Source organism: Vicugna pacos, chromosome 6 (assembly GCF_048564905.1).
Source record: "Vicugna pacos chromosome 6, VicPac4, whole genome shotgun sequence".
NCBI classification, from domain to species: Eukaryota; Metazoa; Chordata; class Mammalia; order Artiodactyla; family Camelidae; genus Vicugna; species Vicugna pacos.
This window is the reverse complement of record NC_132992.1, coordinates 69,026,792-69,042,700: the sequence shown is the minus strand read 5'-3', so window position 1 is coordinate 69,042,700 and position 15,909 is coordinate 69,026,792. Positions and strand designations below refer to the sequence as shown.

Genomic DNA, 15,909 nt, shown 5'->3' with positions numbered 1-15,909 from the left:
TGCTGATTCGAGCTCCTCACTAGTAACGGGTCTGTTCAGTTTTCTATCTCTTCATGATTCAGTCTTGGTAGGCTGTATGTTTTTACAAATTTATCCATCTCTTCTAGGTGTTCAATTTTTTGGTGTATATTTGTTGATTGTAGTCTTTTATGCAACTTTGTATTTTCTGTGCAATCAGTTGCAATGTCTCCTCTCTCATTTCTGATTTCATTTGTGTCCTCTCTCTTTTTCTTGGTGTCGAGCTAATGGTTTTTCAGTTATGTTTATCTTTTCAAAGAACCAGCTGTTACTTGTGTTGATCTTTTCTGTTATCTTTTTAGTCTCTATTTCATTCATTTCTACTCTAATCTTTGTTATTTTCTTCCTTCTGCTAACTTTTTGTGTGTTCTTTTTCTAGTTCTTTGAAGTGTAAAGTGAGGTTGTTTGAGATCTTTCTTGTTTCTTGATGTAGGCATTATCACTGTGGAGTTCCCTCTTACAATTGATTTTGTTTCATCCCACAAATTTTGGTATGTTGTGTTTTCATTTTCATTTGTCTCAAGGTATTTTTAAATTTTTCCTTTGATTTTTTTTTTCTTAGACCCTTTGGTTGTTCGTTAGTATGTTGTTTAATCACCACCTATTTGAATTTTCTAGTTTTCTTCTAATTGGTTTCTAGTTTCATACCATTGTAGTCAGAAAAGATGCTTGACATTATTTCAGTGTTCTTAAGTTTATTAAGACTTTCTTTGTGGACCAATATATGATCTGTTCTGGAGAATCTTCCATGTTCACTTGAGAGGATGTGTATTTTGTTGCTTTTGAATGAATTCTTATGTATATATCTGTTAAGCTCACCTGGCCTAAGATGTCATTTAATGTTGGTGTTTTCTTATTAATTTTCTGTCTAGATGATCTGTCCATTGATCTAAGTGGGGTATTAGGTTTTCCACTATATTGTATTGCTATTTCTCTTTTTAAGTCTGTTAAAATTTGCTTTATATATTTAGGTGCTCCTACATAGTGGACATAAATATTTACAAATGTTATATCCTATTATTGAAATGACCCCTTTAGAATTATGCCACTTTCTCCTTTGTCTCTTATTACTGTTTATCTTAAAGTCTATTTTGTCAGATTTAAGTACTGCTTCCTCACTCAGCTTTCTTTTGGTTTCCATTTGCATGGAGTATCTTTTTCCATCCTTTCAAATTTAGTCTGTTTCCTTATATCTGAAGTGAAATTCTTGGAGGTAGCATATAGATGGGTCTTCTGTCTTTTTATCCATTCAGCCACTCAATGTCTTTTGCCTGGAGAACTTAGTTCATTTACATTTAAAATAATTATTGATATATATGTACCTGCTGTCATTCTGTTAATTGCTTTCTGGTTGTTTTCTAATTACTCTGCTCTTTTCTCTTGCTCTCTTCCATTGTGACTTCATTTTCTGTAGCGATATGCTTAGATTCATTTCTTTTTATCATTTGTGTATCTACTCTAGGTTTTTTGCTTTGTTGTTATTATGACGCTTGCATATGGCTTTAACTTATAACAGTCCTTTTAAAGTTGATAGCAACTGAGGTTTGAACTCAGTCTAAAGCTCTAAATTTTTACTACCCCACCCCAACATTTTATCTTTTTATATCAAAATTTATATATTTTTATCTTGTATATCCCTTACCAAATTATTATAGATAGTTATTCACTACTTCTGCCTTTTAACCTTTATACTAGCTTTATAAGTGATTGATCTACCACCTTTACTACAAAGATTATTCTGAATTTTAATATATATTTACCTTTACTAGTGAGATTTATACATCTGTATTTTTTCTGTTACTAATTGGCACCCTTTGTTTCAGCTTAAAATCCCTTTAACATTTCTTACAAGGCCAATCTAGTGGTGATAAACTTCTTTAGCTTTGCTTATCTGAAAAATTCTTTATCCCTCCTTCAGTTCTGAAGGACAGCTTTTGTCAGGTAGACTGTTCTTGGTTGGTAGTTGTTTTCTTTCAGTACTTTGAATATATCATGCCATTCTTTTCTAGTCTGCAATGCTTCTGCTGAAAAATCTGCTGATTAATGGAAGTTTCTTTCTACATAACAAGTTGTTTTTCTCTTGCTGCTTTCAAGATCCTCTCTCTTAAGTTTTTTTTCTTCCAGTTTTATTGAGCTATAATTGGCATATAGCACTGTATATATGTTTAGGGTATACAGCATAATAATTTGATTTACATACATTATGAAGTGATTATCACAGTAAGTTTAGGCACAAAATTAAAGAAATAGAAATCTTTTTTTCTTGTGATGAGAACTCTTAGGATTTGCTCTCTTAACAACTTTCATGTATGTATACATGTATATAAGTATTTATACATATATATGCATTCACATATATAGTGTAGTATATTTATCACGTTGCACATTATATCTCTAGTACTTATCTTTTTGTGATTCAATATTTTTATAGTTAACCTCCATTTTAAGTTATTGTAAAATGTTGGCTATATTCCCTGTGCTGCACAATATAGCCTTGTATCTTATTTATTTGATACATGGTAGTTTCTCCCTCTCAATCCCCTATCCTATCTTCCCGCTACCCTCCAACTGGTAACCACTAATTTGTTTTCTGTGAGTGGGTTTCTATTTTGTTAGTCATTCCTTTGTTTTATTTTTTAAATTCCGCATGTAAGTGATAACGTACAGTATTTGTCTTTCTCTGACTTATTTCACTAAGCAGAATACCCTCTAGGTCTATCCATGTTGGTACAAATGGCAAAATTTCACTCTTTATGATTGTTTGGGTTCATCTTGTTTGAGACCCTCTGTGCTTTCTGTACCTTGATCTCTTCTTCAAGTTTAGGAAACGTTCAGCTATAATTTCATCAAATACATTTTGACCTATTTTTGTCTCTTTTCTCCTGGGATGCCTATAATGTGAATGTTGGTATGCTTGATGTTGTCTCAGGTCCCTTAAACTATGCTCATTTTTTTAAAATTTGTTTTTCTTTTCACTGTTCTGATTGGGTGGTTTTCATTGTTCCATCTTCCGTATCACTTACGCATTCCTCTGTATCACCTAGTCTGCTGTTAATTCCTTCTAGTGTGTTTTTCACTTCCGTTATTGTATTCTCCATTCTGAATGGTTCTTTTTTATATTTTCTCATTCCTTGTTAAAATTCTCACTGTGTTCATCCATTCTTTTCCCTAATTCAGTTAGTATTCTTTTTTTTTTAATTTTGTGTATATTTCCCTGTGCTATACAGTGTAATCTTGTTTATCTATTCTACAATTTTGAAATCCCAGTCTATCCCTTCCCACCCTCTACCCCCCTGGTAACCACAAGTCTGTATTCTCTGTCCATGAGTCTATTTCTGTCCTGTATTTATGCTTTTTTTTGTTTGTTTGTTTGCTTTTGTTTTTTAGATTCCACATATGAGTGATCTCATGGTATTTTTCTTTCTCTTTCTGGCTTACTTCACTTAGAATGACATTCTCTAGGAGCATCCATATTGCTGCAAATGGCATTATGTTGTCGGTTTTTATGGCTGAGTAGTATTCCATTGTATAAATATACCACCTCTTCTTTATCTAGTCACCTGTTGATGGACATTTAGGCTGTTTCCATGTTTTGGCTATTGTAAATAGTGCTGCTATGAACATTGGAGTGCAGGTGTCATCCTGAAGTAGATTTCCTTCAGGATACAAGCCCAGGAGTGGGATTCCTGGGTCATATGGGACGTCTATTCCTAGTCTTTTGAGGAATCTCCACACTGTTTTCCATAGTGGCTGCACCAAACTGCATTCCCACCAGCAGTGTAGGAGGGTTCCCCTTTCTCCACAGCCTCTCCAGCATTTGTCATTTGTGGATTTTTGAATGACGGCCATTTTGACTGGTGTGAGGTGATACCTCATTGTAGTTTTGATTTGCATTTCTCTGATAATTAGTGATATTGAGCATTTTTTCATGTGTTTTTTGATCATTTGTATGTCTTCCTTGGAGAATTGCTTGTTTAGGTCTTCTGCCCATTTTTGGATTGGGTTGTTCATTTTTTTCTTATTGAGTCATATGAGCTGCTTATATATTTTGGAGATCAAGCCTTTGTCGGTTTCACTTGCAAAAATTTTCTCCCATTCCGTAGGTTTTCTTCTTGTTTTATTTCTGATTTCCTTTGCTCTGCAGAAGCTTGTAAGTTTCATTAGGTCCCATTTGTTTATTCTTGCTTTTATTTCTTCTAGGAGAAAGTTTTTGAAATGTATGTCAGATAATGTTTTGCCTATGTTTTCCTCTAGGAGGTTTATTGTATCTTGTCTTATGTTTAAGTCTTTAATCCATTTTGAGTTGATTTTTGTATATGGTGTAAGGGTGTGTTCTAGCTTCATTGTTTTACATGCTGCTGTCCAGTTTTCCCAACACCATTTGCTGAAGAGACTGTCTTTATTCCATTGTATATTCTTGCCTCCTTTGTCGAAGATGAGTTGACCAAAGGTATGTGGGTTTTCAGTTAGTATTCTTATGACTAATGCTTTGAATTCTTTATTTAGTAAATTGTTTTTTTCTGTTTCATTTGCTGTTTTGTCAGGGGTTTTCTCTTGTTCTTTCATTTGAAACAAACTCCTCTGTCTTCTCATTTGCTTAACTTTCTCTGTCTGTTTCTGAAATTAGGTGACACGGTTACCTATCCCAGTCTTGAAGGACTGTTATTGTGTGGGAGCATCCCTGTACGATTTGTTTGTGCCCAGTGGCTTTGAGGAGTGAGTTAGATCTAGCATGAGCATGAGTCATGTCTTCCCCTAGAGTGTGCTGGCAGTTATCACCTTGGTAAGAGATGGGGCTGGAGATGGAGGGGCTATGGCCAGATCCAGGTGTGAGCTGGGTCTTCTCTGCTCAGTGGCCACCACCACCCTATTGGTCCCAAATGCTGGAGCAGAAGCACTGAGGGCCAGATCCCAGCCAGCCCTGTGCCCTCTGTGTGCTCTCCTCCCTCCCAGCACTGGCACCTTTGCCCCAGAGGGGAGCACTGCTGGAGCAACAGGGCCCAGGGTGAGTGCTTTGCATGGGTGTGGGTACAGCTATGGCAGTCCCAGTACCAATCAGTTCCAAACTCCTCCCAATCCTCTACCCCACTGAGTGCCAGCAATGGCCCCCCTCACCCCATTCAGATGCCATTGCCAGATCTGAGCCGGCTCCATCCCCCCAAAACTGGGCACTTCTCTCAGCTATGGCAGCCCTCGCTCCAGCGTGGAGCTGCACCACAGAGCAAGTAGGGCCTGGAGTGGGTGCTTGGCTCAGGCTGGGGTGTGTGCTGGGGCAGTCACGGGAAACTGATAGGAAACCAGAAGAGTTCTTGGCAGTGTCAATCTGCTTCCTCTGCCTTCTTTTGAGAGTAAGCAGGTATGTGCCTGCTTTTCATAAGCCTAGTCCAGGTTTCTTGTAGCCCCACCGTCAGTCTGCTTTTCAAACCAGCTAAAGGGACACTGGTCCTCCCAGCATCAGACCCCGGAGTTGGGGCACCTATGTGGATGGAACAGCTGACTCCCCAGGGAAGATCTCAAAATCTATGCAATCCCCCTCCTCTCCTGTTTCCCCTTCCAGGAGTGCAGATCCTGACCTGATTGCTTCTCTTCCCTTCCTAACTCTTTCCTTGTGGATTTTTCTTACAGCCTTGGTTGTAATGAGAGTCTCTGCTAGTCTCCAGTTTGTTTTTAGTGAGGATTACTCCACATGTACATGTATTTTTGATGTGTCCATGGTGGGGAAGTGGGCTCCACCATCCTAATCTTCCTCCCTCTTTTTCCTTAACTTTTGACACTTTAGTTATAATGTGTCTTGGTGTGGATTTCTTTGGGTTCATCTTATTTAGAACTCTGAGCTTTCCCTTCTGGGTGTTTGTTTCCTTCCCCAGGTTAGGGAAATTTTCTGCCATTATTTCTTCAAATAAGTTTTCTGCCCCTTTCTCTCTCCTCCTTCTGGGGCTCTTATAATGCAAGTGTTGGTCCACTTGATGCGGTCCTATAAGTCCTTAAGCTGTCTTTACTCTTTTTTATTTCTTGTTGCTCTGATTTGGTGAGTTCCACTGCCCCATCTTTGAGTCCACTGGTCCTTTCCTCTGCATCATCTAGCATGCTCTTGAACCCCTCTGCTATAATTCTCAGTTCAGTTACTGTCCTCTTTGGCTCTATGACTTCTATTTGGTACTTTCATATATGTTCCATCTCATCGTTGAAATTCTCCCTTTGTTCATGCATTCTTCTCCCAAGCTTCGTGAGCATCTTTATGACCATGAATTTGAAGTTTTTATCAGGCAGATCACCTGTCTCCATTTCACTAAGGTCTTTTTATGAAGTTTTATCTTGCTTTTTCATTCTGAAAACTTTCCTGTGTTTCCTCATCTTTCTTGACTGTGTTGGTTTCTGTGCTTTAGATAAAGCAGCCACCTCTTCCAGTCTTTAAGGAGTGGCCTCATGTAGGAGATGAAACTTCCTGTTCTACCCTGCTCTAGCTCTCAGTTGTCTCTCAAACCTTTGTGATTGTCCAAGCAGCTAATTTTATTTTTAATAGCCTCTGGTAGTTGAGGGTGTGACAAGACCTGTCAGTGTTCTAAGGGGGAGGATTTTAGCCAGCACCTAGATTCAGGCTAATTGGAAGCCAGACCTTCAGGCAGTAACTTTAAAATTATGCAAATATGCCTCTCTCAGAGGAAGACCGGGAGATGGCACTTCTCTGTGCTCTCTGTCTGCTGAGACCTGATAGCCAATTAAGAACTGTTTCTTTGCCATCAGCCCACTGAGCACAAGTCCCACTGGCTACCAGAGGGGCATCCCCTGGGTGGCAGCTGTAAAACAAACAAACAGAAAAATAGGCTACCAGACATAGAAACTGTGGTACCAGATAGGGGCTGCATTGCAGGAGATAACAGTGCTCTGGAGGGCTGCGGAGGGAGTGTGTGAGTACAGTGCCTGTCCTCCGAGGTCTCTAGAGAGGATTAGAGCCAGCTGTTCGATGTGTGTTTAATTAGAAGCCGCCCCTCAGGCCGCAGCAATGAAGACAAGCGAATAGGTCTCTTTCACAGAAAGACTGGACACCTCTGTTGTCTCTCTGCTGTGCCCTGGGAATGGCAGCCAATTAAGAACTCTTTCTCCATTTGTTACAGCCCTATGGTACCCCTGAGCATAAACCCCACTGGCACCTGAGCCAGGAGGTCTACAGGAGATCTGCTGCCGTGTGGGGTCCCCTGGGCAGCAGCCACAAAAACTGGGGTGCCAGACAAGCTCCATTCTGGGAGACAGAGGCACGCTGGAGCATGGCTGAAGGGGACAGAAAAATGGCACTTGCTGGTGTCTGTCTCTGCAGGGTATTTCAGTAGACCCCAGACGTGTGTCTAAACTAGATGCCTGCTCCTCAGGCTGTTGCTTTAAGATAAGTGAATAAGCGTCTTTCACAGAAAGTCTGGGTGCTTTTCAGTCGGCTGCCTCTGCGTCGGGCTCTGGGAGAGGTGAGCTTGCATGTGAGCCGTCTGAGGACTGCTGCTCAGTTCACTGTAGCCTTGTGGATCTCGCAGACACAGGACTCATTGGCTTTCAAAGCTAGATGCCTTGGGGGTTTCATCTCTTAGATGCAGGTCTTAAAAGTGGGGGTGCCAAAAGTGAGGTCCCAGCCCTTTGCTCTTCAGGGAGAAGCTCGGGCTTGTGAGTTTCCTCCTGATTGTGAGTTGCCAGGCTGGGGTTGAGCTGATGGCGAGATTGTATCTTAGCCTCTTCTTCCCACTTTGATGTGGGATTTTCTCATTTGCGTGATGTGTAGGAGTCACTGATCTAGTTTTGGATTTTTTTCCCAGGAGGAGTTGTTCCATATATAGCTGTGGATTTGATGTGTTCATGGGAAGAACTAAGTTCAGGATCTTCCTACTTCATCATCTTGAACTCTGCCTTGTGTTCTGGTCGTAAGGATTTATGAGTCTGAAGGGAGAATGGCTCCGATCCTATGGGAACCAGAAGAGGAGAGGCTGGCTATAGGAGATCAAAGATGGTGCATGTTCTTTGATTAGCCTCTCCTTGAGAGGTGGGGTGTGTCTGTTTTCCGTCCCCATGACTCTGAGCTTGACAAAACATGAGGAAGTGACCCTAAAGCATTTCTGGACCCACCTTTTAAGAAGACTGGCAGTGTCCACCTTGGCCCCTTGGAGCTCTGAGTACCATGTTAGGAGCCTAGTCACCATGCTGGAAAGAGCACATGTAGACACTCTGGGACCATAAGAGGGGGGAAATGGGTCCTGCTGGGCTCAACTTTCTGCTGTTCCTACTGAGAGGCAGAAATGTGAGTGAAGCCATCTTGACCTTTCCAAACCGGTCCAGCTGAATACCACTGAGTCACCCCAGTTAATGCCACATGGAGCTGAACAATCACCCAGCTGAGCCCTGTTTGAATTCCTGATCTGTGAAATTGGGCATAATAAAATGGTGGTGGTTTTAAGCAGCTAAGTATGACATAGTTTAAGTGGCCATAGAGAACCAGACGACAGGCTGAAGGAGGTGGGTCCTGGCCAGGAACACTGACTCCCAGGTGTCCTGCTGCAGCCTTGGCAGGCAGTCTGGGGGCATTTGGACTTTTGCCTGGGTGTATACTGGGGAGCTAGGCTTGTTTTGTTCCTCTCAGTCTGTTGCTTTAGCAAGCAGACTGCAAAGACCTTGGGCATGGTTTTCCACCAGATGGGTTTAGAAGCTGGAAATCTCTTTGTCTCTTTGTCTTTCGATTGCTAAAAACAGGGACCAACTTTGAAATCCGAGTCCTTTCTGCTTGCTGGGAAGGATACAGAACTGCAGCAGGTTATTACAGCAACATCGGTAATGAGATGTGATTAGGCCAGGGTGTAAAATTAACAGCGTTACAGTTTATCTTAAGGAGGGAAGAGTGTTACATACAATATTTAGAAGTTGATTTTAAAACGAAGATTTTAATTGTCTTCCACTAATGAGTCTTGGTTTAAAAAAGGGAAAACCTGGGAGAAGAGTGGTGTGAGGCTGACGATCATCAGCTGCTGAATAAATGGCTTCTTAAAAGGTAACACTACCCTTCTCTCCCTGCAACCCTGCCTGGCCAGCCGGGCTCAGGCTGCTCTTCATCTACGGAAGAGCGGCAGGGCATCCAGGTAGCTCAAGCCAGATGACCCCTTCAGCAACACCACCTGCGTGAACATGCCATTCCCTAGCTCAGAAGAGCTGGCTGAGAGTTTCTGAAAGCTTAGGGCAGAGTTTCTTAAAGAGTGGCCCAGGAGCCAGCAATGTCCTAAATACTTGGGATGCTTTTTAAAATGAAACTTCACAGCTCCGTCCCAGACTTCTTAATACTAAACTTTTGAGCCTGGAGTGCAGGAATCGGAACTCAGACAACCTCTCCAGGTGGTCCTGATGCATCCGTAAGTCTAGGAACCGTTGGCTTGGGCTTTGCAAAACCTCTTTATCTTCATATTTAGCCCAAGATCGGATAGATGAGATGTTTTCCTGAATTGAAACTTCCAGGGAGAACATCTGTATTGTAGGAGAGAGAATACTGAAATACTTTCAAGTTCTGTCCCTGCTAAGGACCCCAAGAAGAGGCGGTTTCCTCTTAGTCCTCTGGCCTTCAGGGACATTTTTATTTGTCTTCCCTGGCTCCCCTGTTTACAGCCGTGTCCACGATGCTCACTGACTAGATCCCTTTGGTAAGGATCCACGCAACCAGGCCATGCACAGAGCCACAGGTATTGGGCCCAATACGTTTGAGAAATTGCAGATTAAAAATTGGCTCTGAACTCATGGGTCTGCGTTTGAAGCTCAGCCCTACCTACTCTTCACCAGCTATTTACTTGACCCCTCTAGGCCCTAGTTTCTTGTTTTTGCAAAATGGGGGCAGTAATAGCACCCCTCACAGGGCTGTTATGAGTACTCAATGAGCAAATGCCTGCGAAGCAATCATGTCCTTAATACACATTACGTACGAATTAGATTACGGAGGGGAAGGGGCTGGAAACCATGACACATGAGGATAAGTGGACAGAATAAAGAATTTTTATCCTGGGGAAGAAATAACATTGGGAAAACTTGATGCTTTTCAACAATTTTTCAACATATTGATGGTTATTACCTGGGAAGAGAATTTTATATTTGTACAACGTAAGGTGGTAAGACTGGGAGTATTAACAAAAATTAAAAGGGAAAGGATTTTCCCTGAATAAGAGGAAGCACTTTTTAAAAAGAGGAGGTGAGAGAGAAAATGTCTCAGGGAGTAGTGAGCTCCCCATCACTGGATGTGCTCGAATCCAGGTGGCTGGTCATGTGGTCAGACAGTGAAGGAGAGAGTGAGTCCTGGGCGGGGAGGTAGAACTGTAGCTTTGAAGGTCCCTTTCCATCTCGAGTCTGCCTCATGCCTCCAAGTTTATTTAAAGAGAGCACAGTCCACTAGGAAAGGTGATGGAATGGCGTTTTTGCAATGTGGTTCCTGGCCTAATTTAGTTCTTGGCTTCAAGCCCAGGGAACCACCCAATCACCGCTGATCAGCTACCTCGGAGACGTAATCTGTTTCTGTAACTCACAGCCACTGGTCCCAGTTTGGTCTCTAGAACCACAGAGACCAAGGCTGGTTTCTCCTTCAAACCACTTCACGATCAGTAGTTCCGTATCCCTGAGCCCCTCCGACCCACCACCGGATCTCTTCTCTTTAGGGGCAGAATTGCTTGTTCCCAGTGCCTGTACGTGAAATTCAAGATCCTGCTCCATCTGGAATCTTTAATATTAAGCTAGACTGCATTTACAGTGCGTGTTTTAATAGGCGTAGCCTCATTAATTTGATATGTGCCTAGATCGGGCTGAGTTTATCTCTGTACCAACTAAAAGAAGAGTTTGCTAAGCATATTCATTGTCTTAAGACTGCAGGGCAACGTTTAAGCTGCTTAAGAGAATTAACTGTTCAAATACTCCTAAGCTCTTTAGAAAAATTACTAGGTCAGTTACAAATCCATTCCCACCTCTTCACTAAGTGACTGAAGGTCTGCCTCTAGGCGACTTTATTAGTTGCTTCGAGTTTGCTATTTGAGCTTGAATAAAACTACTTTCTTAAATACATTTTCTCAGAGCTTTCCCTCCCAGGCACACAGAGGAAGTGAGGGTAGGGGTGTGGTGGGAGTGTGTGCACAGCCGGGGGCCAGGGCTGGTGAAGAAAATGGCTGCCTTGGGTTTGGTGTTGGGGTCTTGACACCAATTCCAATGTCTGCGAACCAAGCTAGTTACATAAGTGTGTGCAGGTGAGCTGGGAGTGGGTAAGGCAAGAGGGAGTGGAGGTGTCAGTGCCGAGTGGGGGAACCCACACCCTCCCAAGCCATTTATACTTTTGCCAAGGGAGCTGGATTTGATTGGTGGGTAGCCCTTTGTGACCGTTTTCTTACATGCTGAGTTACCGAAATGTGTAGGAGAGGAAATGTGTAGAGCTGGGTGGGCTCATTCGAAATTCAGGGGTGTGCTGACAAGATCTAAAAAAATATATATGGAGGGATATCGGCCCTTGTAGAAGAAGGAGAAGGAATGATGGGAGCATCCCTAGAACATGCGATGAGATCCCTCAAGGAAGCGTTAATCTAAAGATACAAAGGAAGGTGACCAAAGCTTTGTCTGGGAGATCATTCGGGTTGAAAATGGGTCATGAGAGAAACAACTTGGATAAAACGAGCTGCATATATTTAAAGGCAGGGCTGTGCCTGGCAGAGGAGCTCTTGAAGAGGCGTAGTGAGATGTGCCCATTTAGAGTAAGTAATGAAGGACACTTGAGACATGCGTGTTCTCAGGACCGAAGGCCAGCGTGGTGATGGGGTATAAAATGAGAGGCGTAGAGTCAGGGAAGGTCTCAGGTGTGATGACTCGGATGAGCCAAGGCATGAGAGGAAGACGTTGGATTTTCAAGGATGGAGGACCAGAAGGGCGAATATGACAAGGACTCTGGTAGGCTCTCCTGGGGAGAGGCAGGAGGTCCGAGGAGAACAGGGAGCAGGAAAGGAGGGAAGTGGACAAAACAGTAGCAAATAAACCAAGCTTGTAATGATCTCAGAAAAGAGCCAGCGTCTTCAAGTCTTTTGAGCTGCGGCTCATCTAAAGGGTGTAGATAAGCAACCCTTTCCTTCTGCCCGGACAGTAGCACAGAAAGTGGGCCGTGCTACGGCAGGAGGGTTTAGGTGACGGTTTCTTAGATCTGGGGCAGGTATGAGGGCATTCGGAAATCTGCTTGTCTAGTAACCTTGAGGTTTGATAGGTTCTTGGAGATTCAGGCAGGCAGGCTAGGCTGTATTTGGACGTTAGTGACTGGACTTCAATGCTCCCAGCCTGAGATGGTCTCTTCATCTTTGTACTTCTGTGTAGCCGCACACTGCAGGCCTGGTGAGGGCTCTTCCACTGCATCCAAACTGTCAGCTCCTCAAGGTCACCAAGGTCATTCTTTGCTGACCTGGTAACTAGTCTCATACCATCAGTGGTGGTAGGGACACTCCAATCACATCCAGGTAACACAGGAATTTACAAGTCAGGTGGCATAAGGCTTCATGCAAAGAGGGTGCTAAATTACCTTTTTAGTAAGAAAAAAAAGTTCTTTAAGCTGTCATTAGCCATAATTTAAGCCTGTTTCCTCTCGCAAGGTGCTCTGTGTTCAGCCAACCTGTCAAAACAATACTTAGGTATATGGACCTGGTTAAGAGCCTTGCACTGTAGCATCTATTGCTTTTAATTACTAGTGGGCATGGACATCCTGTTGTTAACACTATTCCTGCAAAGCCCTGTTTCTAATCGTCACCTGGGAAGTTGTAGAAAATACAAAGTTCCCACCCTAGACCTGTTCAGTCATAGATTCTGGGGACGTAGCCCAGTGACCCATGTTTTAACAACCCCCCCAGGTAATTCTGATGCAAGCTCAAGTTTGAGTCATTCTTCAAAAATATACAGTGAAGGGTTAAAAGCACATGACAGATATTAAGCAGAGTGGATGAGCTCATTCTGGCTCTTCCATCCCACTTTCCTATTAATGTGTCAGGACTCTCCTAGAAAAACAACTTAAGAGCCCTAATGTATTGGAGGTGGGGGAAAAGGAAAGACCTGTTTGTTGTGTCTTCAGTTTGGCAGTCACTGGTTTCACACATATGATCCCATTTAATCCTTAAAATAATATATGAGGCTGTTACTATTTGACCAGATAGGAAGCCAAATGCAAAGATATTATGTAATTTACCTGAAGACACAGCTGCTATGTAATTGATGGGATTTGATTCCAAGTCAGGTGTCTTTTTTAATCATAGTGTGCTGATTCCTTCTGGACAGGTTATTAGTAGTGTAATTTACAGAAAGAGAAGATATCCAACATTACTGTGCTATGATTCTTTTAAAACAACACGGTTCACCATTAACGATGCCCAAGTCTTTACCGGTCATGCGTGTTTCTGAGCAGGGCGGGCCATCTTGCACGTTCATCTCAATTTTGTTTGTCCTGGGGAAGCAGCATCAGAGAAGTTACTTGAATGTATCTACTGTGAGACTGGAATCTGTCCAGGTCACTGTTCTGCATTGAACTAGAGGCAAATGGCTTCAACTTGCTGGGCCTATTTCCTTTGCCCTCGTACTGCCATTTCTATTCCCATCTAGAGTTAGTTAACCAGCCCAACCCCATCTGTTTTCCACCTGCAGCAGATCTGGAGCACAACCAATTGGCCCCTCCAGTCAACTCATGGATGAAGATCTTCATCAACGTAGGTCAACAGTACCGTCTAGGAAGTGCCAACTCATATCCAAGCCCTTCAGAAATAATGTATAAACCTTCTTGACCAGGTAAGAATCACGGTCTCCGCAGACCTTTTTTGCTTGCTCATCAGTATCTTGTGGCATTCAGTCTTACTCTGCCATGTAATTCTAGAATTTGTAGAATTGTTAGACCAAATAAAAAGAAACTCTACTGTCAGCTCTCAATTAGCTGCACCACTGGAGAGGAACAGGGACGTGGTAGATTTTAAACATTTGGTTCCATTTGGCTTTGGAATGCACTGTGATTTTTTTTTCAGTAGATTAACTTTTCTAATTATATTTTGCACAGCCTAATATTAACAGGCATTTGTATTCCCTGGGCATGTAACATCTAACGTTGAGAGTTGGGAGATGCAGTAGAGGAGTCCAAAAATGTGCTGGTCTCAGGGAATGACAATGTTGTTATGGAAAATCCACACATGGATAATAAATAGGGAACTAATTATAAAGCACTCTGCAAATGTTAAATCGTAAGCAGAGAAGGCAAATTAGGAATTCTCTATGGACATGTGAGCAGAGAGCAAAAAAGCTTATTAAAAGGGACAGAAAGTTTCAAGAATCATCTTGGGTGTTAATGGAGACTGATGGAAAAATTAGGATACAAGGCGGGTCCGTAAATTACTACTGGGTGGTCTTTCAAATAAGAAAACCTCAAGCAATAATACCAAAGCGTTTTAAAAGAGCGTTTAAAATGAATTTTATTGTTTAAATTTTACAAGTAGTCTTCAAAGGCTTCAAACAAGAACTCTGTTGCAAAACTCTAATAAATAGCTTGCCCCAAGTCCCCAAACAAAATGTAAAACAAAATAAAAACTAAACTCTGAAGGATAAGCAAGACTTCAGAATGCTTGGATGTTAGCGGTATTTCTCATTTATAAAGAGATTATCAGGCAACGTACAATCTCCTTCATACAAGTCAAAGAGAGAAAGAGACAGACAACTGAGATCTTTACAAAGCACTCCGAAATCTTCCTATTTCCATGACAAGTGTCACCAGGAAAAAAAAAATCCCATGGAGAAATCACAATAATGAATGAAACTGTAGCATAAAAGTCTGGTGATGGGGGTGAGGGGAGAAGAGAGGAAAATCCACCCTGTTTCTTTCAGGGATGGAGACAGGCAGGATTTGAGATTCCTCAGGGCAGGGAACTTCTGAGCAGATGCCGCTAGACTGCTGAATGTTCCCTTAGACCAGAGTCGCCACTGAAGGGGCACAGGTGGTAATTCAGTGACAAAGTCAAGGCAAGAAGAAACAAGGCCACCAGGGGCTCCCCTGGGGCCTCTCAACACTGGTGGCCCAGTGTCTCTGTGCTGCGTGGGACTGCGAGCCTTGGAACAATGGCCAGGGACCCAAAGCAGCTGCATTACTAGATGGGAAAAACAGCACATCAATCATTTCTGCAGCAGAACCCTGTGGACGGCGCACAGGGATGCAGAAAATGCTGGGCTGAAATTGCACACCGGGACATGCAGGTCTCAAAAGCCCATTCCATTATCACAGTCATTGCTCCTAATTAAGTATTAAAAGTTCACAATTTAACATTCACTTTTCCTAGTTACAAATACTGGTGAAGTCTTGCTCTGGAGAGAAAGGATTTATTACTTTATTAATGTGATCATTTTGAGCGAGCTAAAAATACAGTTTTGCCACTTGTTATCTTTAAAAAAAAAATCTCCAAGAACTACACTTTTGACCAAAATGCATACAAGTCATAAGATTTTTAGTTTGGAGGAATTGAAACCGATTACTGTTGGGAGCCAGGAAGCTATAGAAAGGCTGATTCCAATTTAGAGGGACTCAAGCCAAACAAAAAGGGCGCCAGCTCTGAGGAGCACACAGCCCCTGGGACCATCTCCCTCGGGGGAAGGATGACGTAGTGATGTCACAATGCAGGACAGAAAAAGGGCGTGGCCCGCAGGCTCGTCTCCGCCTCTCTCTGGTTCACTGATTTGCTATTGTTAACTAACCCCGACTCTGTTGATCTCTGTAAGGTAAGTACAAACATCACTAGCTCATGCACAAGCCATTCAAAGGAGGTAGGCGTTGTCTGAAACCACCTCCCTTCACAGGTGTTTCAAGAACGAAGGTAAGGAAATCCCCCTCCCCAAATAAACAGTTTT

At 42.5% G+C, this 15,909-nt stretch overlaps 1 long non-coding RNA gene across 4 annotated transcripts in view; it reads left to right on the top strand.

Moving 5' to 3' along the window:
* The first annotated feature begins 15,739 nt into the window (after positions 1-15,739).
* The window catches only part of LOC116280999 (uncharacterized), a 29,612-nt gene continuing 29,442 nt past the window's right edge, over positions 15,740-15,909 (top strand). For 3 of the 4 annotated variants that reach the window (XR_012073733.1, XR_012073732.1, XR_012073730.1), the window contains exon 1: positions 15,763-15,875. This is a non-coding gene — a long non-coding RNA (uncharacterized lncRNA). Of the gene's footprint in view, positions 15,876-15,909 lie in introns of all 4 variants that reach the window. The other variant, XR_012073731.1, reaches the window with a different exon arrangement.